General features: G+C 40.0%; 1 pseudogene; it reads right to left on the bottom strand.

Annotated features, from left to right (window-relative positions):
* Positions 1–2,164: 2,164 nt before the first annotated feature.
* Positions 2,165–2,906, bottom strand: LOC124975336 (putative gustatory receptor clone PTE03; annotated as a pseudogene).
* Between the last annotated feature and the right edge of the window lie 21,604 nt (positions 2,907–24,510).

The following is a 24,510-nucleotide window of genomic DNA, read 5'->3' on the forward strand; positions in this document are numbered from 1 at the left end:
GAGGTCTAGATTTTAAAACTCCTACTTTCCTTAGTAAATTTTGTTGAATTTTACCTTTAGAAAATTAGACTGAAACCACATGAAATTTATTTTCGCCTTTGATGGGAGACAGGAATCATATTCATTTTTTAAGCACTTTTGACCAAATAATCCATCTTGACTGTGAGGTTAATTCAGAAATAAACTGTTCATTTACAATTGATGATTCCTGGAATCTCTTTCCTGAACAATCGTATTGTTGTATCTCTCCCTGTTCCAATATCAAATCCTTTAATGAACATAGAACATTGTAACCAAAACTAAGTTTGCTAAAGTGGTGATAAAAAACTCTGAAATCACGAATGTATTTTACAACAAGTAAGTACTTTTCTGATCATTTATATTTGTTCCCATGTTTGATAGCATTGGGAGGTGGGACTTGTTAAATAAATTAGGATTTTATGAAGTCATGGAGCTTTGCCATGAGATTCATGCCCTCATAACAAGAGGAAGAGAGTAGAAATACTGTCTCTGTTAAAAGAAGATCCAACAAAGAGGTAGCAATGTGCAAACCACAAGAAGAGCCATCACCAGGGTCTGAATCTTCTGAGACCTGCATCTTGGAATTTGCAATGCCCAGTCCTTGGAGAAATAAATGTCTACTCTTGAACCCAGCCAGGTATGGTGTTTTGCAATAGCAGCCCCACTGACTGAGGATTACATTTATCCATGGGTATAGATGAAAGCAGTCAATAAGAAGCCAAAGTACAAATCAGATGACCCAATAGCAATAGAACAGAAGATGTTCTCAAGAATGTCTCATGGTTTTTTATTGGTGCATTATAATAATAGACAGTAGCAAGACTTATCTTGCCATATTCATACATGCACATAATATAATGTGATTAGGTTTCTTAGCTTTTATTCCTCCTCCTGAGCTGCTTCTTCTACTCTATTGATCTTCTTTACACTATTATTAATTATTATTATTCATATTATTATTGTTGTTTTGATTTGTGCATTAATGAGTTTAAGGGCCACCTTTATGTTCTGTTTCATGAACTATAGATGAATGGGTGGGTTTGTCATTACAGGGACCCCAGAATACAGTCCCAATCTCCTCACAGCGATTAGTTTACAATTGAGCAAAGGCCCTTATTCTGGACTGTGCTATGTGAAAGGATGTTTTCTAAATAAATCCATGAAATGTTTGGCTCTCTACTGAAACAAAATCTAAGGAAAAACAACCTATTTTCTGTTTTCTGGAAGATCTAGGTATATGAACCCTGTAACTGATCTGGGCCTTCAGTGACCAGAGGTGCAGAGCAAGGATTAAACCAACAGGTGGGAGAGTGAATGAGGCATCCTGTGCTGTGCCTGGATGTGCATTGTGTGAACTTCAATGACTCAAGATGACCAGTTTCACTGTTTGAGCGAAGTCAGTTAATAGTGTTTCATATGATGTGAGCTACAGCCCTCCTCACTCATGAAATTCAAACATTCCGTAGATATGTCAAATTCCATAATGCAGCATTTAGGCCAAATTCGTGGAAGACGAAGCCAAGGTTAGTGGGTGCTATTTTACTACATAAGTAGCATGTTGATAACCACTGAGCTGATTGCCACCTGCTGTTACTGTTGACTGACACTGCATAGCACCTGTGTCATATGCAGAATTATCACAGCTCAACAGAAACTGGCAGGTGATTATCAGCCTTGGAGACAAAGTTCAGAACATCATGGATTATAAATCAGAAAATAAGATTGAAATAATTTGGGGAAGTCATGTAATCACTCAGCCCATGAGTTGAGGTAGATGTTCAACCAGTGGCTCCTACCGTACTGAAATGCTTACTTAACTCCAGCCTTTGTCCTACCACACTATTGTCAATCACATTCTCCTGAGAAATACCCCAAAATCTCAATAGCAAGATCCCTTTGTTTATGTTCTGCCTCTGTGGAAACTGACCACAAAATTAAGCTCAAAATGTTCACATGAGTTTTCAAGAATCCCAATCGACTGGAGACTCAAGTCAGTTTCCATTCTAAGGAGAAATACCCAGATCAGAAGAGGAGCTAAGGATTGCAGAATAAGATCTTAGTGGTAGAAGAGAACTGTTTGGATCATCCAGTGTTCCTGGACATTGACTCACTTTAGAAGTCAAAGCACAAAGCATGGAACTAATCACAAGGTAGACATTTGAATGAGTTTCATTAAGGCCTTCTTCATGTTCCTCAGGCTGTAAATAAAAGGGTTCAACATTGGAGGAATCACAGAATACATCACTGAGACTATTGCAGTATTTCTGGATAAATCTGTAACTGCAGAGCTAATATACACTCCAAAACCTGTCCCATAGAACAAGGAGACCACTGAGAGATGAGACCCACAGGTGGAAAAGGCTTTAGACTTTCTCCCAGCTGAGGGCATTTGCTAGAATGGAGGAGACAATTTTAATATATGAAAAAACAATCCCCAAGAGAGGAAGACCACCCAGTATGCTAGTCATCACATATACTAGGATGTTATTGAGAAGGGTGTCAGAACAGGCCAGCTTGATGACCTGAACAAGTTCACAGAAGAATTGGGGGATCTCCAGGTCAGTGCAGAAGGACAGCCTCAGCAGCATCAAACTTTGGAGCAGGGCATACACAACGCAGATGGTCAAGGACAAGAGAATTAGCAGGACACAGAGGTGGAGGTTCATGATGACTGAGTATCTGAGTGGATGGCAGATGGCCACATAATGGTCATAAGCCATTGCTGCAAGGAGAAAGTTTTCCAATCCAGCAAAACCCACACCAAAGCAAACCTGGCTCAGGCAGTCTGTGTAACTGATGGTCTTATTCTGTCTCTGGATGTTCACCTGCATCTTTGGAACTGTGGTAGAGATGAAACAGATGTCATTGAAGGACAGGTTGGAGAGGAAGAAGTACATGGGATGTGGAGGTGGGAGTCAGAGGAGATGGCCAGGATGATGAGCAGGTTCCCAAGAACAGTGACCAGGTACATGGACAGGAACAGTCCAAAGAGAAGGGTCTGCAGACCTGGGTCATCTGAGAGGTCCAGGAGAAGAAATTCTACTGTGACCACTTGGTTTTCTGATTCTGTGCTGTTGGAGAGACTGATGGGAAAGATAGACGTGAGGAGATAGATAACGGATGCACACAATTCCTTATTAGGAAAGGACGGTGTCTGCATGATGAGGTGAGAAGAGTTACATTCTTCTCAGCTCCTGTGACCTGCTCCCTTCCCTCTCAACCTCCTGTCTTTCTCACTTCCACTCTCCAACTATCTGACTGTTTATTCTTTAATACAACCTCCATTCCTACTTGATCCACCTCATAGGAATAAAAAAGCAAATAAAATGTGGCTTTTCCCCTGAGACTTCTCCAATCCTTAAATGAACAGTAAATGAATAAAGAGACAATATTACACCTAAATCAATAAGGCAGATTTCATCAAGATTCCAACTCCATGTACATATGGTATGTCAAAATACATTCTATTGTCATGTATAATTGAAAAGAACAAATAAAATAAAATAAATTATAATAGATGAAAAACAGGATTTTAACTAAGAGTGACGGGGCTTTCATCCTGGCTTCAGTGCTTGCTTGGTAAAGAAGGAAATTTGCTGAGTTGTGCAAGAAGTGTCAGGCTCCTTATTTGTATTTTTGGGAACCTCTGCAAATCCTAATAGGAATAATGCCAGGATGAGTAGTGAGTAGACATATCTTCAACAACACTGCCTGAGATCCAAGACACTCCTGGTATTTCTGTCGTGTTTTGCTCCTGGCATGAACAAAATGAGGACACTTGGAACAGGTCATTATAGAAGGAAGAGATGAGGGGAACAAATGTGGAAGAAAAACAGGTTATCCTTACTTGATAACCAAAACCATCAGGGGAGCATCAGGGTACTGAAAGGCCCACTAGTCGGCTTGCACAGAGAGAGAAGACAGAAGAGGGAACAACTGAACAGAAGTTCATGAACTTCCTGTTTGCTTCTCGGGTACGTGCAATAAGAGTCCTGAAATCAAAAAAATACATCAGAACTACAGGGGTAACTGAAATCGTTTAAAAATTAAAAGAGAAAACTGACTTTTCCTAATAAGATATCCAAAGAATGATAAAAACTTTAGATTTTGAAGGATCACAGATATGAATTATGTGTTTTAATTATAAGAACACGTCAGATATTCAAAGGACAGATCAAAAGAATAAAGAACTGAGTGTGGAGCATTCACCATCGAATTAAAAGATACTGCATTCTTTGCATTATTATTGTTGAAAAATAAGTAATACCTATTCATTTTCCATATCCATAATATGAAAAGTATACAAGAGAAATCACTATAGTGAAGTTGAAATACATTATTTATCTGTGCTTGCAGTACAGAGGGAGTACTGGGAACTAAAATGGAGCAAATCATATTCCATGCGTGTATAACTGTGTCTAAATGAACCCCAAAGTCATGTATACCTACAAGGTGCTAACAAAAACAACTTAAAAACACAGTAACTCCATGTATCTTACATGGTCTTTCTTATTTTGAAATAATAATGTGTTTAATCACTTCTTAGTGTTGGTATGATTTTCCCTTGCTCATTAAACCCACTACCTTACTTTGTCCCAATGTCTTGTTATATTACAATTTATTTTTATTTTTCATTTTTCCAACCAATGGTCATTTTTAATTATTGAATGTACGTAATATATATATATATATATATATATATATATATCTCCATAAAAATACACACATGTAAAGTGTACAAAATATAAATGAACTTAAAGTAATGCGTTAAGGGCAGTTTAATTAAAAATTGTTTTTTCCTCTGTAAAATGAAGGAGAATAGGGTGGAACACAAAGTCTTGGTCACATTGATGTCTGCTGTTTTGTTATTTTATGATCAGAACATGGGTGGCAAAAGAGCCACCCTGTGGAGTCATCCATGCAAGGCTCATCTCTCAGGTTAGGTTGTGCTGTTCTGTTTATCAGCAATTCGTAGGTTAGTGCCAAGAGAGAGCTGAATCCGTGTGTAGTCTTGGCATCTGCTTTGTTCTCCACCTGCTCTTTCCAGAATTTTCATAAAAGGAGGGCTGGTCAGAATCTGCTCTACAGAGGGAATTAGGACACAGGAAGGAAAAAGTAACTAGAAGCTTTCAGCGTACCTTTGCCCTTTGTGAAATAAATGAAAGGAAAGTTTAGAGAATACTAGAACAAATTACAACCTGCACAGGAGCAGATTGCTGTGGAGTGTGGAAGGCAGTGCTGGACTCCATCAGCAGAGTGAGGTGGTAGTGAAAGGAAAGGGGCTCAGGTGCTGGTGCAGGAGGGGAGGTCAGCGTGCGCAGGTGACACACAGACAGGAAGACACCCTGCAGGTGACTAGTGCTGCTCACCCTCCTCAGGTCTTTACCTCCAGCTACCCAAGATGGACTGACGGACAAAGACCTGCCACTGGAGGGAAATATAAACCAGGAGGCTTCAGGTTACCTGGCACCAACACTGAGGAATGACATTGTTGTTCCCTGGATGTGAAGGAGGAAAACAGAAACTCTGTTCTCAGGGAATGCAGAACGAGGGCAGCACCTGCCTCAGGTGCAGAAATGATGGCCTCCAGCCCAGGGCCAGGTGTGTTAGATATTCACCTGGGCCAGGTGTGGAGTGAAGGGTCACAGGCACACTGTCATCTCTGTGGCCCTTGGGGCTTCTATATCCAAAGCTTCTCATTAGATGAGTTCTTTCCGACTCCTGCACAAATCCTGAGGGTGCACCCTGAGGCTGGAGAGCAGCAGTTGTGGAGATGCCTTTCAACTGAATTCTGGGAACACGGATAGTGTGGACAACGGGGCTTTCTGAATGATGGTGAATGGGGTGGGACAGAAAGTGAGGAATGAGTGCTGATGTTCACTGAGAGAAATGGTTTGGTATCTAAAAGGAAGGCATTGCCAACAAAGATGACCAGAAATTGTGTGTGCACAGCATACTTGAATGTCGGGGTTTCGGCCGGACCCCTGGCCCTAGGTGTGGCAAGGCTAAGATGGCGCCTGGCAGTGAGCCAGAGCAATTAACTTTTGCACAAACAACCGACACATTTTTGAGGAAGTTCCAGGGATTGGCTAAGCTCCCTGATGGACAGTACAGGTCCACTGTATGCCTGCCCTTGCTGCCTGTATCTGTTATGCTCCCCCCTCGTGCGTAAATGCGGATTGGTTACTGTACTATAGATATTGTAGTGTAAGTTCCTCACAGGGGGAACAAAGAGAGGACTAGGAGAAAGTAAGCGCGCAAAATAAAGAGCTCTTAAGAACCAGGTTTGCGTCTCGTCTCTCTGCGGGCAGGGAGCGCGACAAATGGTGCCGAAATCCCGGGATCCAAAGAACATAACTTTTCACAGACAAGGGTAAGTTAAGTGGTAAGTAATAAAGTAATAAAATAATAAAGCAATAAAGTAATAAAGTAAGTAAGGCTAGAAAGCCCGGTAGCAGAGAAATATTAATAGGCTTTAAGCCCGGTCGCAGAGAAATATTAATAGGCTTTAAGCCCGGTAGCAGAGAAATATTAATAGGCTTTAAGCCCGGTCGCAGAGAAATATTAATAGGCTTTAAGCCCGGTCGCAGAGAAATATTAATAGGCTTTAAGCCCGGTCGCAGAGAAATATTAATAGGCTTTAAGCCCGGTCGCAGAGAAATATTAATAGGCTTTAAGCCCGGTCGCAGAGAAATATTAATAGGCTTTAAGCCCGGTCGCAGAGAAATATTAATAGGCTTTAAGCCCGGTCGCAGAGAAATATTAATAGGCTTTAAGCCCGGTAGCAGAGAAATATTAATAGGCTTTAAGCCCGGTAGCAGAGAAATATTAATAGGCTTTAAGCCCGGTAGCAGAGAAATATTAATAGGCTTTAAGCCCGGTAGCAGAGAAATATTAATAGGCTTTAAGCCCGGTAGCAGAGAAATATTAATAGGCTTTAAGCCCGGTAGCAGAAAAAAGATTAATAGGCTTTAAGCCCGGTAACAGTTCACAGAAGGCAGGTTCGTTGCCCGGTAAAATTAGTCTCAATTTATGAAGTGGTACCAAACTGTGTGTGTGGTGTGTTATTTTTGTGTTTGTTGTGTGGCTTGTTTGTGTGCTTGGAGCTCTTACTGCTGTAAGATTTAATCATGGGAACAGAACTTTCCAAAACTAGGATGCAGCAGCCTCTTAGGGAATTGCTAAAAAATCACGGAACCCCTTTGAAGGCAAAAACAGCACGCACATTTCTCGATACTGTAGAAAGAGTTTCTCCGTGGTTCTTGGATGAAGGATTGTTAATTATCCCGCAATGGGAACATCTAGGAGAGGATTTACGGATAGCGGACAGGCAACAGCCTTTACCAGTGGGTACAATGGCCATTTGGTCGCTTATTAAGTCCTGCTTACAAAAACAGACTGAAACTAAACCTTTTGAAAACCCAAATGGCCCCTTAGAAGAGGGAAGGCAGGTTTTGGAGGATATTAAAGAGGAACGTTCTTGTCAGTCAGAGAGGAAGTCAGACTCAGAAGAGGAGCTATCTGGTGAAGAGTTAGAACAAAGAGTTGAGAGATTAAATATAAGGGAGGAGCGCCCTCTAGTGCCTTTAACGCCAAGTGCACCGGCTATAGCTACGGTTCCCAAGCCTTTTAAAAACAGACATCATGGATGGGGCTCTGTACAAGGCCCCTCCATCTATCCGGTCTTTGAGGATGCACAGCAACAACGCTATCATCAGCCATTAGATTTTAAAATTGTAAAACAATTAAAGGAAGCTGTTAGTACTTATGGTCCACAGTCAGCCTTCACGGTGTCGTTAGTGGAAATGCTGATGCCAATGAATTTGCTACCGGTAGACTGGACTAATTTAACTAGGGCCACTCTGTCAGGAGGACAATACCTTATGTGGAAAACCTCTTGGCAAGAATTGTCCATGGATATTGCTAGACGTAATGCAGCGTCGGGCAATCCACAAATAACTACTGAGATGCTCATGGGAACAGGACAATATGAAGGGGTTCAGGCACAGCTTAATTACCACCCAGGGGTATACGCTCAAGTAGCAGGGGCAGCCACCAGAGCATGGAAAACCTTACAAGGGGCTGGGGATTTACATGGACAATTATCTAAGGTAACTCAGGGAAGTAATGAACCTTATGCAGACTTTGTAGATAGGTTAATTCAAACAGCCTCTCGTATTTTTGGAGACGCTGAGAGTGCCATGCCTTTGATAAAACAGCTAGCCTATGAGCAAGCTAATAAATGGTGTAAGGAGGCAATAAGACCATGGAAAAATAAGGATCTAACTGCTTATTTGAGAGTGTGCAAGGATATCAGTGAGTCCACAGGACAAAGTGCTGCATTTGTAGCCGCTCTAGACAGACAGACCCAGGTGAATGCTGCTGCTCTAGACAGACAAACCAAGGTATTAACTGAAGCATTGGCTATGAGGGGACAGAGAGGGCTCAGACAAAGCAAAGGACCCCCTGGTTCCTGCTTTGTTTGTGGACAGATGGGCCATCTAAAGGCTGCCTGTCCCTTAATCAATAGACAAGCAGAGCAAAGTCAGGGACAGGAGCTCAGCACCTGTCCTAGGTGTCAAAGAGGAAGACATTGGCTTGCTCAGTGCCGCTCAGTGAGAGATAGACAAGGCAACCCTTTGCCACCTAATCCTAAGATGACAAAAAACGGGGTGAGGGGCCCACCCCGGGGCCCACAACAAATATACGGGGTGATTCAACAAGTGCCCAGACAATGGTACCCACCCACAGAGGAGGGAATGCAACACAAGAAGGAAAAGCCACCTCAGGGAGTGCAGGACTGGACATCTGTGCCACCTCCAGACTTATATTAACGCCTGATATGGGTGTTCAGATGATAGATACAGACTGGAAAGGTGATATTCCTGCAGACTCGGTAGGATTGCTTCTAGGTAGAAGTTCTTCTACCCTGAGAGGTCTTATAGTCCATCCAGGAGTTATTGATCCGGATTTCCAAGGACAAGTTAAAGCCATGGTTTCTTCACCTAAAGGAATTACAGTCATTTCTCCAGGAGATAGAATAACACAGATGTTAATTTTACCTAGCCAACATTCCTTATGGCCTAGTAAAAAGAATATCAGAGGAGATGTAGGATTTGGATCTACAGGGGGATCATGGGCTAATTTTACTATGGACCTCCAAGAAAGGCCCATTATACAACTAATAGTGGGGCATAAGCCTTTTATAGGATTACTAGATACAGGGGCTGACAAAAGTATAATAAGTGAAGCAGTGTGGCCCAAAGGCTGGCCAGTAGTTACGGCCAATCAAAATCTACAGGGTTTAGGTACAGCCCAGTCTCCTAATCAGAGTGCTGCTTCATTATCTTGGAGAGATGAGGAAGGTCATTCTGGAGTCTTTCAACCTTATGTTTGTAAAATACCAATTTCCTTGTGGGGAAGAGATGTCCTTACTCAAATAAATGCCAAACTGACAACTAATATTAGTTCAAAACCTGTTGCACATATGATGAAAAAGATGCACTATACTAAAGGTCAAGGGCTAGGGTGTGAACAACAAGGGTCAATACACCCATTACCCTTGCCTCCTCCAAAAAATGATCTTCAGGGTTTGGGTTTTTCCTAGGGGCCACTGTGCAATCACCTATTCCTATAGTTTGGAAAAATGATGAGCCACAATGGATATCTCAGTGGCCCCTTACCAAAAAAAAGTTACTAGCGGCTCAAGAATTAGTCAAAGAACAAATACAGGCAGGACATCTACAACCCTCCACTTCTCCTTGGAATACCCCTATCTTTGTCATAAAAAAGAAATCTGGCCAATGGAGATTATTACAGGACTTAAGAGCTATTAATACACAGATGTACCCTATGGGTCCCATACAAAGAGGATTACCTGTAGTTACAGCTTTACCCAAATACTGGCCTACTATTATTTTAGACTTAAAGGATTGCTTTTTTTCTATCCCATTACATAAAAGAGACTGTTGGAGGTTTGCTTTCACCTTGCCTTCACTCAATCACACACAGCCTGATCAACGGTTTGAGTGGACGGTGCTACCACAAGGCATGGCTAATAGTCCCACTTTATGTCAAATTTATGTAGATAAAGCTTTAGAACCAGCAAAAACTAAGTTCCCAAAGTTGCTGATTTATCATTATATGGATGATATCCTAATATGCCATAAAGACAAAAACCTCCTAGAGGAAGCCTTACAGTTCTTAATATCCACGTTACAAGTACATGGACTATTTATTTCTCCAGGAAAATTACAAATGGGAGAAGTTCAAGAATATTTAGGTACAAAACTGACAGCTACTATGGTAAAACCTCTTAAAATAACCATTAGAACCAGTAAACTTAAAACTTTAAATGATTTTCAAAAACTCCTTGGAGATATAAATTGGATTAGGCCATATCTGAAGATTACCACGGGGGAGTTAAAGCCTTTGTTTGATATACTTAAAGGAGATCCTGAGTTAAACTCCCCAAGGGTGCTCACTCCGGAAGGCCATAAGACACTTGCTTTAGTAGAAAAAAGATTACAACTAGATCACACAGTTAGATGTGATCCATCCCAACCTCTCATGTTAATCATCATTCCAGAACAACATAGTCCCTATGAAATCATATGGCAAGGAGGACCTTTACAAAGTGTCAATCTCCCAGCATCGCCTACAAAACAGTTACAAACATTTCCGAAGGCGACGGCCCAGTTAATATATAAGGGGCTAAAGGCCTGCGTTACTACATTTGGAAGCCACCCTAAGATTATTATTGTCCCCTATACCAAACTTCAAATACAGTGGTTAGTTCAACATGATGACAATTGGGCTGTTTTACACTGTTCAACTACAACAACTTTTGATAATCATTATCCTAAACATCCTTGGATACAATTTTGTAAAAACACTCCTGTTATATTCCCTAAAATTACCAGAACACAGCCTTTGCCAAATTGCCAAACAGTCTTTACTGATGGTTCAAAAAGTGGAGTTGGAGCTGTAATAATTGGAAATAAAACAAAAACTATCATTCTCCCTCCTTCATCTGCACAAGTGGTGGAACTTGCTGCAGTAGTCTTAGCTTTCAATATCATGATAAATCAACCTTTTAATCTGTTATCTGACAGTCATTATGTGGTACAATCAGTGCCTTGTTTAGAAAATGTGCTTTATATTCCTGATGGATCCACAGTTGCCCCCTATTTTCGAACCTTGCGTGCCTTAATTTTAGATCGCAAATACCCTTTCTATGTAGGACATATTAGAGCTCATTCTGGACTGCCTGGTCCACTTGCCAGGGCTAATGCTGAAGCTGATAGGGCAACAAAAACTGTTTTTGCGTTTACTATGCTAGAACAAGCTAAAATGTTCCATGCCCAATTTCATGTTAATTCCACCACCCTTAAAAGAAAGTTTAATATATCTAAAGATGCTGCCAGACAAATTGTTAAGACATGTCGACATTGTGCTCCACTATTGCCAGTACAGTCTGTGGGGGTAAATCCCAAAGGACTGCTGCCCAATCATATTTGGCAAATGGATGTTACTCACTTTCCTGAATTTGGAAATCTTAGATATACTCATGTGTCAGTTGACACTGCCTCAGGAGTAATCATGGCCTCTGCTCACACGGGTGAAAAGGTTAAAGATGTCATACAACATTGTTTACAGGCCTTTGCAGCCTGGGGCATTCCTAAAATCATTAAAACTGACAATGGACCGGCTTACACATCCAAAAGTTTCTTGCAATTTACACAAACTTTTAATATACAACTTATCACAGGAATTCCTTATAACCCTCAAGGACAAGGCATAGTGGAACACACTCATTTAACGTTAAAAAATTGTTTAATAAAACAAAAAGGGGGAATAGGCGCTGACTTTAGAGCACCTAAAGATAAACTAAATTTAGTACTTTTTATCTTAAATTTTTTAAATGTGGATAAGAATGGGACCACGGCTGCAGAGCGACATGCTAATCCCACAAGTACTCAAGTGTGGGTTAAATGGAAAGACATTCTCACAGGAGTATGGAAAGGTCCAGATCCAGTTCTGCGGTGGGTCCGAGGGTCTGTTTGTGTCTTCCCACAGGATCAGCAAACACCGATCTGGATACCTGAAAGGTTGACTAGACTGGTGCATCAAAACAATGATGAAGAACATCATGCTGATAAGCATCCTATTGATGATGACAATGACACCGGTGAAGACTCGAGACCTGTGGGCAATAGTTAAAGCCTGGCCATATCCTTTACCGCTAACTAACACCTCCCCTACCCTCCCACCTTTGTTTTCTACAGGACCTAGGACTGGATTGCCGACTGTCATCATGGATCCCAAGGAAGAACCTTATAATTTTTCTACCCTTTCTCTGCCAGGTACCCTTTACCTTGATATCTCTACCAATAACAAGTTTGTTAATGACACTTCTTTTAGGCCTTGCATTCAATTACAGCGAGAAGTACAAGGGTTAATTTTAAGACAGCCTACTAAAGGGATTGATTTCCAAGAATGTATGACTTTCGCCCAGGGTAAAGTTACAGGGACAAGTAAGATTACTATTTCAGGGCGAGTTGTCTTTCTTGAAGGTTTAATCCCAAAGCGACTGGAGCTGCCATCTACTGGATTTCACACACCTCGTGTTTTCCCTCCTTGTGACCCCAAATTTTCTAGTCCTCCCATTTGGACAGGTTGTCAACATGCTAAAGGAGCAGCTCCTATTCAACATGGATTTTATTTCACCCCAAACTTTACATACCAACAATCTGTGAACAATTTTATCCAAAACCTCGTCTACCTTAGCTTTTGTCAAGATATGAATCCTTTTGATAATTGGTTCCTATTCACCTCCCAAGCAGGATAAACTAATCTTCAGCCATTGTTTGCTCTACAGGGAGGGTCGTTTAAGGCCTGTTATTGGAATCACACTTCAGATCATACTGGCACGGGCCCTTTCCAGGCCAGCGAGATAGCTTGTAACAATACTATAACATTGTATTCCACTCCTGTGTGTGTCTATCCTCCTTTTATGTTCCTATTAACTAATGCTTCTAATGGCACGACCCTCAACTGCTCTGGTACTAACTGCTATCTTTCTCAGTGTTGGAACGCAACTAAATATTCCCGAGCCGTCATTATGCGTATTCCTACTTTCTTGCCCATACCAGTTTCTGTTACAGATGATGAATTGCCAGTATTGCTTTCCAGAAATAGGAGAGATTTTGGAATCACCGCAGCAGTCATTACCGCTATAGTTGCATCAGCGGCAGCTGCCACTGCAGCAGCTGTAGCCTTAACTACATCTGTACAATCTGCAGCCACAATCAATAAGGTGGTTCAACAAACTGCTACTGCCTTATCTACTCAGCAGACAGTGGATCAACACTTAAAAGCAGGGATTCTTTTAGTAAACCAACGAGTGGACTTGCTTCAAGAACAAATGGACATCTTACAAGAACTGTTAAACGTGGGATGTATTTATCGTCTGATGGGACTATGCGTTACACCTGTAGCTTACCATAACCTTAGCTATGCAACAAACTTGTCTAGAATCTTGTCTGCTCAGCTACAAACAAATTAGTCTTATACATTTGATAATCTTACTGCTATTCTTAGATCTCAAATTGTTAGCCTCAATGCTACTAGAGTTAATGTAGCCCCTATGTCCGAAGTGCTAAGTTGGCTTTCCTCTTCTTTCAGTTTTGTAAAACAATGGGCAGGTATGGGAGCCTTTTGTATATTCATGGTTGTTGCTGTTGTCTTCCTCACACGCTTTATCATGCGCATGCGCCGAGTTCAAGCTAGAGATCGTATCATTTTCCATCAGGCCATGGCTGCCCTAGAGGCCGGCAGTTCCCCACAAGTATGGCTCACGATACTGGACCGCTAGCCAGACGGGTAAGGTAGGAGGTGATCACCGTACCAACCTAAGACAGGAGCTGTAGCATGCTCTACAGTTATCCGATGACGGGTAAGGACGGTGGTTGACCACTCCGCCTAAGACAGGCACGGTCCCGAGCTTTCCTTTTCTTTTTAAAGAGAAAAGGGGGAACTGTCGGGGTTTCGGCCGGACCCCTGGCCCTAGGTGTGGCAAGGCTAAGATGGCGCCTGGCAGTGAGCCAGAGCAATTAACTTTTGCACAAACAACCGACACATTTTTGAGGAAGTTCCAGGGATTGGCTAAGCTCCCTGATGGACAGTACAGGTCCACTGTATGCCTGCCCTTGCTGCCTGTATCTGTTATGCTCCCCCCTCGTGCGTAAATGCGGATTGGTTACTGTACTATAGATATTGTAGTGTAAGTTCCTCACAGGGGGAACAAAGAGAGGACTAGGAGAAAGTAAGCGCGCAAAATAAAGAGCTCTTAAGAACCAGGTTTGCGTCTCGTCTCTCTGCGGGCAGGGAGCGCGACACTTGAAGATCAACATCAGGATTTCCAAATGAATGTTGATTATAAGATGTCTATTAGGTGTTCACATGAGGGTGCCAAAGGGGCCTTTGGATATGCTTTGGGAATTCTAGAGAGAGATTGAGGAGATCTATCATTTTGGCTAACCATTTCATTGTCTAGTAAGTGATAATATACAGAAAGTACCATAAAAATACCAACCATTTAAAGCTTATTCTATGTATGGCTCTGTTAAATGTGAACTTATTTTGCATTTTATAAGCAAAAGCTTCTAATATATTTTCCATAGTCTAAATGGACGATAATACATATTTCACTTCCTTTTTAGAATTTTACCAATGCATTTTTGCAACTTTGTAGTAGTAGCACATAAGCACATTACAACTCATAATTGGATGTCATAGATTTGAATTAAGAGTCAATTATAGAGGGTAACAAAAGGGGGGATATGAAAAATTGTGGAATAAGACAGACATAGTTACCCTATGTACATGTATGATTACACAAATGGTATGAATCTACATCATGCACAGACACTGAAACGAAAAGATATAGCCCATTTGTGTACAATGAATCAAAATGCCATCTGTAAAAATGAAAAAATAATTTAAAAAATAAAATCATAAAAATTTTAAAAAGTCAATTATCGATATCATTGCCCCAAAATGCATATTAACAGAAATAATTTGACCTGAGTCAAGACAACTTTGTGATTGGAACTAAATAGCCTCTAGGGCCTATTTGTTGTCATAAGAAACTTAGTTTTGTGGACTGGTGAGCTGCAGTCATTAAGACATGTGATATTAGTGCAGGGATAGATGCAACCATGTCACTGTCGAGAAAGAGAGTCCAGGACACATGGACACCTGAGCACACTGCTTCTTCATTGCTGAACCGTGTTACAGAAATGGCCAGACTCCTTAATGAAATGTTCTCAGTAATGAAAAGAAATGTGATTCCTTTCTCACATCAAGGGTAAAAGTAAATTGCCCAGGACTCTAGCTTCAGATGGGAAAGGCAAGACTACACTTTCTCAAAGTAGGTAGTTAAGTACCAACACCTACTGAGCAGTGGCTAAAAGAAAAATAGTGTCAAAACATAAAATTACTGTATTAAAAATAATAAATAAATAAATAAGAAAAATATCAAATTAAATTTAAGCATGTTAGGGCACCTACTAAGTACTATAACACACATGATACAGGAGACCCATGTCTAAAAAATAAGGTTGTGATGTAAGTGAGAGAAATGGAGAGGACTGCTATCACAAATTATGTAAATGACTATTAGAAATTAGTTTTAAAAAGGATAAGAAGTGGGGAGTTTCAAGATGGCAGACTAGAGGGTGGCTGCATTTCATGTTGCTCCAGAACTCAGGTTTCAAAAGAGGAGATATTGAGAGACTTGGGACCAACTCAAAGCGACCGGGTGAGTCTCTCCTATTGGGGACGCATTCCAGATGGGGCGGTAGTCCTGGAATGCAGGGAACTTTGTGAAGTAGAGTTGCCCAATGAAACACCCCTCCCCCCACTGGAGCAGTGAACTCAGACAACTGAGAGCATCATAGAGGAGGCTGGTCAGCACAGCGCTTGGACTCGGAGCAACCACTGGGGCTCCAGGTTGCTGCCCAGAGGAGGAGCTGTGCAGCCAGCTGTTTGGACTCAGAGCAACCGCTCTTGAACACCAGGGGGCTGCCTGGAGGAGGAGGAGGAGGAGCACGGCAGGTCACATGGACTCAGAGTGACTGCATAAGGGCTACGGGTGGCTGCACAGAGGAGGAGGCGAGTGGTGAGTTGTTTGGACTCAAAACAACTGCTCCTGAACACCGGGGGGCTGCCTGGAGGAGGAGCACAGCGGGTAACGTGGTCTCGAAGCAACTGCTCCTGAACCCCCGGGGTCTGCGTGGAGGAGGAGAAGGAGCGTGGTGGTTCACTTGAACTCATAGTGACTGCCCAGGGCTACGGGCAGTTAGCAGGAGGAGGAGGTGCACAGTGAGTTGCTTGGACTCCGAGTGACTGCACCGGAACACCTGGCGGCTGCCCAGAGGAAACGGCATGCGGCAGTCACTAGGTCTTGGAGCGACTGTATGGGGCTCCAGGTGGCTGCTCAGAGGAGGGGCCACATAGCCAGATGATTAAGTGCAGAGCAGGGTCCCTGGACCTAGGAGGCTCTTGGTGGAAGAGTTGCACAGAGACAAGTTGAGGGGCAGAGCTAAAGTTCCAGGACTGCGGGCAGATTCTTTGAAGAGAGGCAGCCTAAGGAGACTTGTATGCGAAGGGTGAGGCTCCCAGGCCCAGGAGGTATGTTCGGGCCCCTGGGAAAGTTGCAGAGGATGGCAGCCCAGCCCAGGTGGTAATTGTGGATTGAGGGGAATCTCTAGGAGGGGAATTGACAAGCGAGACCTCTCCACCGGGTGAGTCTTCCCTGCTGGGTGAGGTTTTCCCACAAGGATGGTAAAACCAGAGACACAGGACCAAACAGGCCTAGCCTCAGCCTATGGCCTAGTTCCCCTTTGGATGACCATTGGTACACAAGTGGAGGCACATCTACCCACTAGCAGAAAATATACACCACCTGAAGGACACCACCCCTAAAGAGGCAGCTCCACAAGGAAGCTAAGAATATATCCCCTAAAAGGGGATATACTAGCAATTTTCAGAGAGATTATAAGTCAATAGAGGAAATTTGTAATATCTTCATGGTCCACTGATACCTGAACGATATGAGAAAACAAGGGAAGAAATGCCCCAAACAAATCTAGATGTTACATCAATAAAATCCAATGACAGCATGGCAGAAGAAATGACAGAAAGGGAGTTCAGAATGTACATAATTAAAATGATCAGGGAAGCAAACGATGAGATGAAAGAGCAAATGCAGGCATTGAATGATTGCACCAATCGACAGTTAAAAGAGCAAATACAAGAAGCAAAAGATCATTTCAATAAAGAGTTAGAGATATTGAAAAAAAACAAACAAACAGAAATCCTTGAAATGAAGGAAACAATAAACCAAATTAAGTACTCCATAGAAAGCAAAACCAATAGGATAGAACACCTGGAAGACAGAACCTCAGATATTGAAGAAAAAATATTTAACCTTGAAAACAAAGTTGAACAAATAGAGAAGATGGTAAGAAATCATGAACAGAATCTCCGAGAACTATGGCATATCATGAAAAGGCCAAATTTAAGAATTATTGGGATTCAGGAAGGCTTAGAGAAACAAACCAAAGGAATGAACAATCTACTCAATGAAATAATATCAGAAAATTTCCCAAATCTGAAGACTGAAATGGAAAATCAAGTTCAAGAGGCTTATAGGTCTCCAAATACACAAAATTAAAGCAGACCCATACCAAGGCACATTATTATGAAAATACCTAACATACAAAATTAAGACAGAATTTTAAAGGCTGTAAGAGAAAGAACCAAATTACATTCAGGGGGAAACCAATATGGATATCAGCAGATTTTTCAATCCAGACCATAAAAGCTAGAAGGGCCTGGAACAACATTTACCAAGAAAGAAAACAGATGCCAACCAAGAATCTTACAACCAGCAAAACTTACCTTCAAATTTGACGATGAAATAATATCCTTCCATGATAAACAAAAGCTAAAAGAATTTATGAAAAGAAAGCCAGCATTACATATCATTATCAGCAAAATATTCAATGAGGAAGAGATGAAAAAGAAGTAAATAATCAAAGGGAGGAATTATCATAAAGGAATTGTCAAATAAAGGAGGAAACAAGTTGTGTCAAAAATAAATAAATAAATAAATAAATAAATAAATAAATAAATAAAATTTTAAAATGAACCAAAAGACCCAGAATACAAATCATATCTCAATAATAAACCTGAATGTTAATGGCCTGAATTCATCAATCCAAAGACATAGACTGGCAGATTGGATTAAAAAGAAAGATCCAGCAATATGTTGTCTGCAAGAGACTCACCTCATAGGAATAGACACCCATACACTAAAGGTGAAAGGATAGTGAAAACATACTATGCACATGGACTCAGCAAAAAAGCTGGAGTATCCATCCTCATGTCAGATAATGTGGACTTCAAGCCAAAGTTAGTCAAAAGACATAAAGAAGGACATTACATACTGCTTAAGGGAAGCATAAATCAGCAAGACTTAACAATCATAAACATCTATGCCCCAAACAGTGGCTCATTCATGTATGTCAAACAAATCTTTCTGAATTTCACAAACCAAATAGAACATAACACAATAATACTAGGTGATTTTAACATGCGTCTCTCTCCACTGGACAGATCTTCCAAACAAAAATTGAATAAAGAAACCATAGATATCAATAACACAATCAATAATTCATATGTAACAAACATTTATAGAATATAGCATCCAACCAAGAGCGAATACACTTTCTTCTCAGCAGCACATAGATCCTTCTCTAAAATAGACCATATATTATGCCACAAAGCTAATGTTAGCAAATACAAGAAGATTGAGACACTACCTTATATTCTATCAGATCATAATGGATTGAAGTTAGAAATAAATGAAAGAGTAAGAAACAGAAAATACTCCAACACCAGGAGATTAAACAATATGCTATTATATGATGAATGCATAACAGAAGATATTAGGAAGGAAATTAAAAAATTCTTAGAGGTAAATGAGAACAAAGAAACATCATATCAAAATCTTTAGGACCCTAAGAAAGCAGTACTTAGAGGAAAATTTATTTCATGGAGTGCATTCAATAAAAGAAGTAAAACTCAATAAATAAACGACCTAACACTACAGATCAAAGTCCTAGAAAAAGAAGAACAGACCAACACCAAAAGTAGTGGAAGACAGGAAATAGTTAAACTCAGAGCTGAAATCAACGAAATTGAAACAATAGAAACAATACTAAAATTGGCAAAATAAATAGTTGGTTCTTCGAAAAAATAAACAAATTTGATAAACCTTTAACCACACTAAGAAAGAGAAGACGAGAGAAAACCCAAATCACTAAAATTCAGAACAAAGAAGGAAATACCACAACACACAATTAAAATACAAAACATAATTAGAAGCTATTTTGAAAATCTATACTCCAACAAAATAGAAAATTTCGAAGACATCAACAGGTTTCTAGAGACATATGAATTGCCTAAACTGAATGAGGAGGACATACACAATTTAAATAGACCAATTTCAAGTAATGAAATAGAAGAAGTCATCAAAAGGCTACCAACAAAGAAAAGTCCAGGACCAGATAGGTTCTCAGCCAAGTTCTACAAAATTTTAAAGAAGAGGTCATTCCAATACTTCTCAAAGTATTCCATAAAATAGAAGAGGAGGGAACCCTCCCAAACACATTCTATGAAGCCAAAATTACCCTGATACCTAAACCAGACAGAGACACATTGAGGAAAGAAAATTTCAGACCAGTATCCTTAATGAACATCGATGCAAAATTTCTCAACAAAATTTTAGCAAATCGTACACAAAAACATATTAAAAAGATAGTGCACCATGATCAAGTGGGTTTCATCCCAGGGATGCAAGGTTGGTTCAACATCAGGAAATCAATGTAATTCACCATATCAATAAACTTAAAGTCAAGAATCACATGATTATTTCAAAAGATGCAGAAAAAAACATTTGATAAAATACAGCACCCCTTTATGCTCAAAACACTAGAAAAAATAGGGATAGTGGGAACATTCCTTAACATTGTAAAGACCATCTACGCTAAGCCCATGGCTAATATAATTCTAAATGGTGAAAAATTGAAAGCATTCTCCCTAAACCTGGAACAAGGCAGGGATGCCCTCTTTCACCACTTCTATTCAATATCGTCCTTGAAAATCTAGCCAGAGCAATTAGACAGACCAAAGAAATTAAAGGGATACGAATAGGAAAAGAAGAACTCAAACTATCCCTATTTGCTGATGATATGATTATATACTAAGAGGAACCAGGAAATTCCACCAGAAAACTTTTAGAACTCATAAGAGAATTCAGTAAAGTAGTGGGATATAAGATCAATGCACATAAATCTAATGCATTTTTATACATAAGTGATGAATCTTTGGAAAGTATAATTAGGAAATCTACCCCATTCACAATAGCCTCTGAAAAAATAAAATACTTGGGAATCAATCTCACAAAAGAGGTGAAGGACGTCTACAATGAGAACTACAGAACAGTAAAGAAAGAAATTAAAGAAAACCTTAGATGATGGAAAGATCTCCCATGTTCTTGGATAGGAAGAATTAATATTGTCAAAATGACCATACTACCAAAAGTGCTATACAGATTCAATGCAATTCCAATTAAAATCCCAATGACATACCTTACAGAAATAGAGCAAGCAATTATGAAATTCATCTGGAAAAATAAGAAACCCAGAATAGCTAAAGCAATCCTTAGCAGAAAGAGCAAAGCAGGTTGTATCGCAATACCAGATCTTCAACTCTACTACAAATCAATAGTAAGAAAAATGGCATGGTATTGGTACCTGCCGGGGTCCAGTCCTAGCAGGAGTCCATGGGTTCCACTCTGGTAAACGGGGCGCAGGGAGACAGCGTCGGCGATGGATGGAGAATGAAAGACACAGACTCTAGTTCTGGTGCAATCAATCCCACTTTATTCTGGGGAAGGCTGCGTTTATATACAATTTTCTTCAGGCTATAATGGCAGTCTTGTGGTTAATATTAAAGAAGTTTTCAAAGCATAGGCAGAAAACAACAACCTTACAGATCATCCTTACCTAATCACAATTGTTTTAAGAATATCTAACTACATTGATGAGCTAATACAATGTTTATTTCCTTAAAATCTAAACTCTACTTGACCTAAGACTATTCTTATTATTCTTGCGGTTAAAGTGATAGACAAGTAATCTCATGTGAACATTTCTATTAGGTCCCTCTGGTTAATATCTAAATTGCTGAGTTAAGGGTTACAGGAGGGCAGCGGTGCCAATGGATATTGTGTGCCAACATTTATTATAGGGGTGACATATTCTTTGTAGCAAGGAAGGAATGTCTTGGAACCTTATTCTCTTACCTCACTACCACACATAAACAAAACCATTGTTAAAATTTAAACAGCCTGTTGGAGAGAAAGGCAGATTTATAACTATTTTCTCCAGAGGCTTTCAGAGACTCATTGCACGGTTGCAAAATTATTTTTAATTTTGTTAATGGTAAAGACCCATTGTTTTTCAGATTGTAGGTAATATTTTCTGGAATTTTTGTTGTATTCCCTTCATCCCCTTAAGCAATCCGTTCAGACTTGAAATGAGTAATATATTATCAGAGAAACACAGCAGAGAAAACACCATGCTTTGGAGCAAAACCTCCGGCAATTCCTTTTAGGGTGAGCCTTTGCAATCATCCTCCAGAGGATCTTTGTCAAGCACTGGATGGAATTCCGGATGCCCCCGCAGGTACCAAAATAGAAAGGTAGATCAATGGTACAGAATAGAAGACATGGACACAAACCCAAATAAATACAATTTTCTCATACCAGACAAAGGGGTCAAAAATAGGCAATGGAGAAAAGATAGCCTCTTCAACAAATGGTGCTGGGAGAATTGGAAATCCATATGCAACAGAATGAAATTAAACCCATATCTCTCACCATGCATGAAACTAAACTCAAAATCAATTAAGGACCTCGGAATCAGATCAGAGACCCTGCAGATTATAGAAGAAAAAGTAGGTCCAGATCTTCAACATGTCGGCTTAGGACCAGACTTCTTCAATAGGACTCCCATAGGACAAGAAATAAAAGCAAGAATCAACAACTGGGATAGATTCAAACTAAAAAGCTTTCTCTCAGCAAAGGAAACTATCAGAAATGCAAAGAAAGAGCCTACAGAGTGGGAGAAAATCTTTGCCACTCATACTTCAGATAGAGCGCTAATCTCCAGAATCTACACCAAGAATGCAAATAATCCAATTGACAAATGGGCTAAGGAAATGAACAGACACTTCACAGCAGAAGATCTACAAGCAATCAACAAACATATGGAAAAATGTTCAACATCTTTAGTAATAAGAGCAATGCAAATCAAAACCACCCTAAGATTCCATCTCACCCCTATTAGCATGGCGATTATCAAGAACACAAGCAACAACAGGTGTTGGCGAGCATGTGGGGAGAAAGGTACACTCATGCATTGCTGTTGGGGCTGCAAATTAGTGCAGTAACTCTAGAAAGCAGTGTGGAGATTCCTTAGAAAACTTGGAATGGACCCACCTTTTGACCCAGTTATCCCACTACTTGGCCTATGCACAAAGGACTTAAAATCAGCATACTACAGAGATACAGCCACATCAATGTTCAGAGCTGCTCAATTCACAATAGTCAGATTGTGGAACCAACATAGATATCCTTAAATTGATGAATGGATAAAGAAACTGTGGTATATATATATATATATATATATATATATATATATATATATATACATACATACAATAGCATTTTACTCAGCCATAAAGAATGATTAAATTTTGGCATTTGCAGGCAAATGGATGAAATTGGAGAATATCATGCTAAGTGAGATAAGACAATCTCAAAAACCCAAAGGACGAATGATATCGCTAATAAGTGGATGATTACACATAAAGGGGGGTGGGAGGGGTTAGTGTTAGGGGTAGAGTTAGTGTTAGGGAGAGGGACAAGAATGGAGGAAGGACTGTATAGAGGGAAAAGAGGGTTGGGAGGGGTGAAGGGAAGGGAAAAATAACAGAATGAATCAAACAACATTACTTTATGTAAATTTATGATTACACATATGTTATGCCTTTACTCCATGTACAAACAGAGAAACAACATGTATCCCATTTGATTACAATAAAGAAACAAAAACAAAAACATAAACAAAACAAAAACAAAAAAAAAAAGGGTAAGAAGTTTGATGGAAATAAAAAGCATACATTTTATAAGACAAGGTCAATTCTATATGAAATGACCCTGATCCCCATCATAAGAGAAATTTCAATAAATTAAATTATACTTTATGCCTTTTAGATTGTCAAATTAAGGGAAAATGTTTGGGACATGATATGGAAAAGCAGGAATATCTGCTTGGGATGAAAAATGACTCAATCACCTTGAAAATACCTTTGTTAAAGAATTAACCAAAGGTGGAGAGCTATGCTGCTATAGTCAATAGTTTCACCCCAAATTTTTAAACATTTTATTTCCTTCACAAGACATGGAAAATAGTCAAACAACTTGATTCAGAGCAGCAGAAAAATATATGTTAATATTTCAAAACCAGAGGTGTTTCTGATTTTTAATGCCACAATACATAAATATGGAGTTTAAGAATGAATGAATGACTACTAAATACAACATGATTGATCCTTCAAAGCAGGATGATAGCACCAATGAGACATGGAATTCATTTATCACATTTGATCTTCAACAAGGTCAAAAGGAAGCACTTATATAATAATAGTACAGGGATATTTAAAGGAGTGATTAAAATGCCCTATAATCTTTTGAAAATGATATTTTTATAGGTGAAAAATTATCAACTACTGGCTGCGCCAATCCAACTTCTATCTCCAGTGTTATGTGTTTCCTTTTCTCCACTTCTTCTCTACTTTTCCCTGTCTTACACTGAGCCAGTTGATTATGGTCAAGGCCCCCCCAAATAATCCAGGAAAACTCCTCCTCAACAAATAAATCCTCTTTTCCCAAACACACAACATTTATGCAATTATTGTATAAGTCAATCACACATCAGTGGAACAGCATCTGAACACAGTTTGAGGCTGCCATTCAATCCACTATAGAGATTCAGTCACTCTAGTGGGTTCATGAGGAAATGAATTATGTGTGCACACTCAGGTTTTTGTCTCTAACATCTTGTTCAGGTATGGCTCCTGGATTTCCTTCTGGTGACCTGGAAGGGAACCAGTCTTAGGAAGTTGCCACCTCAATGAGGACTGATTGAAGCCCTACACTTCTGGGACATTCCCTCCCTCAGATGTCCTTGTGAAGAAAGGAAACTCTCTTAATTGATAGAACATTTAAATATTAGCCTTTCTTTTTCCTATTAGAACTGAGGATTACTTCACTGATGAGTCTTGGCTATGTCA

Source organism: Sciurus carolinensis, unplaced genomic scaffold, assembly GCF_902686445.1.
Source record: "Sciurus carolinensis unplaced genomic scaffold, mSciCar1.2, whole genome shotgun sequence".
Taxonomy (NCBI): domain Eukaryota; kingdom Metazoa; phylum Chordata; class Mammalia; order Rodentia; family Sciuridae; genus Sciurus; species Sciurus carolinensis.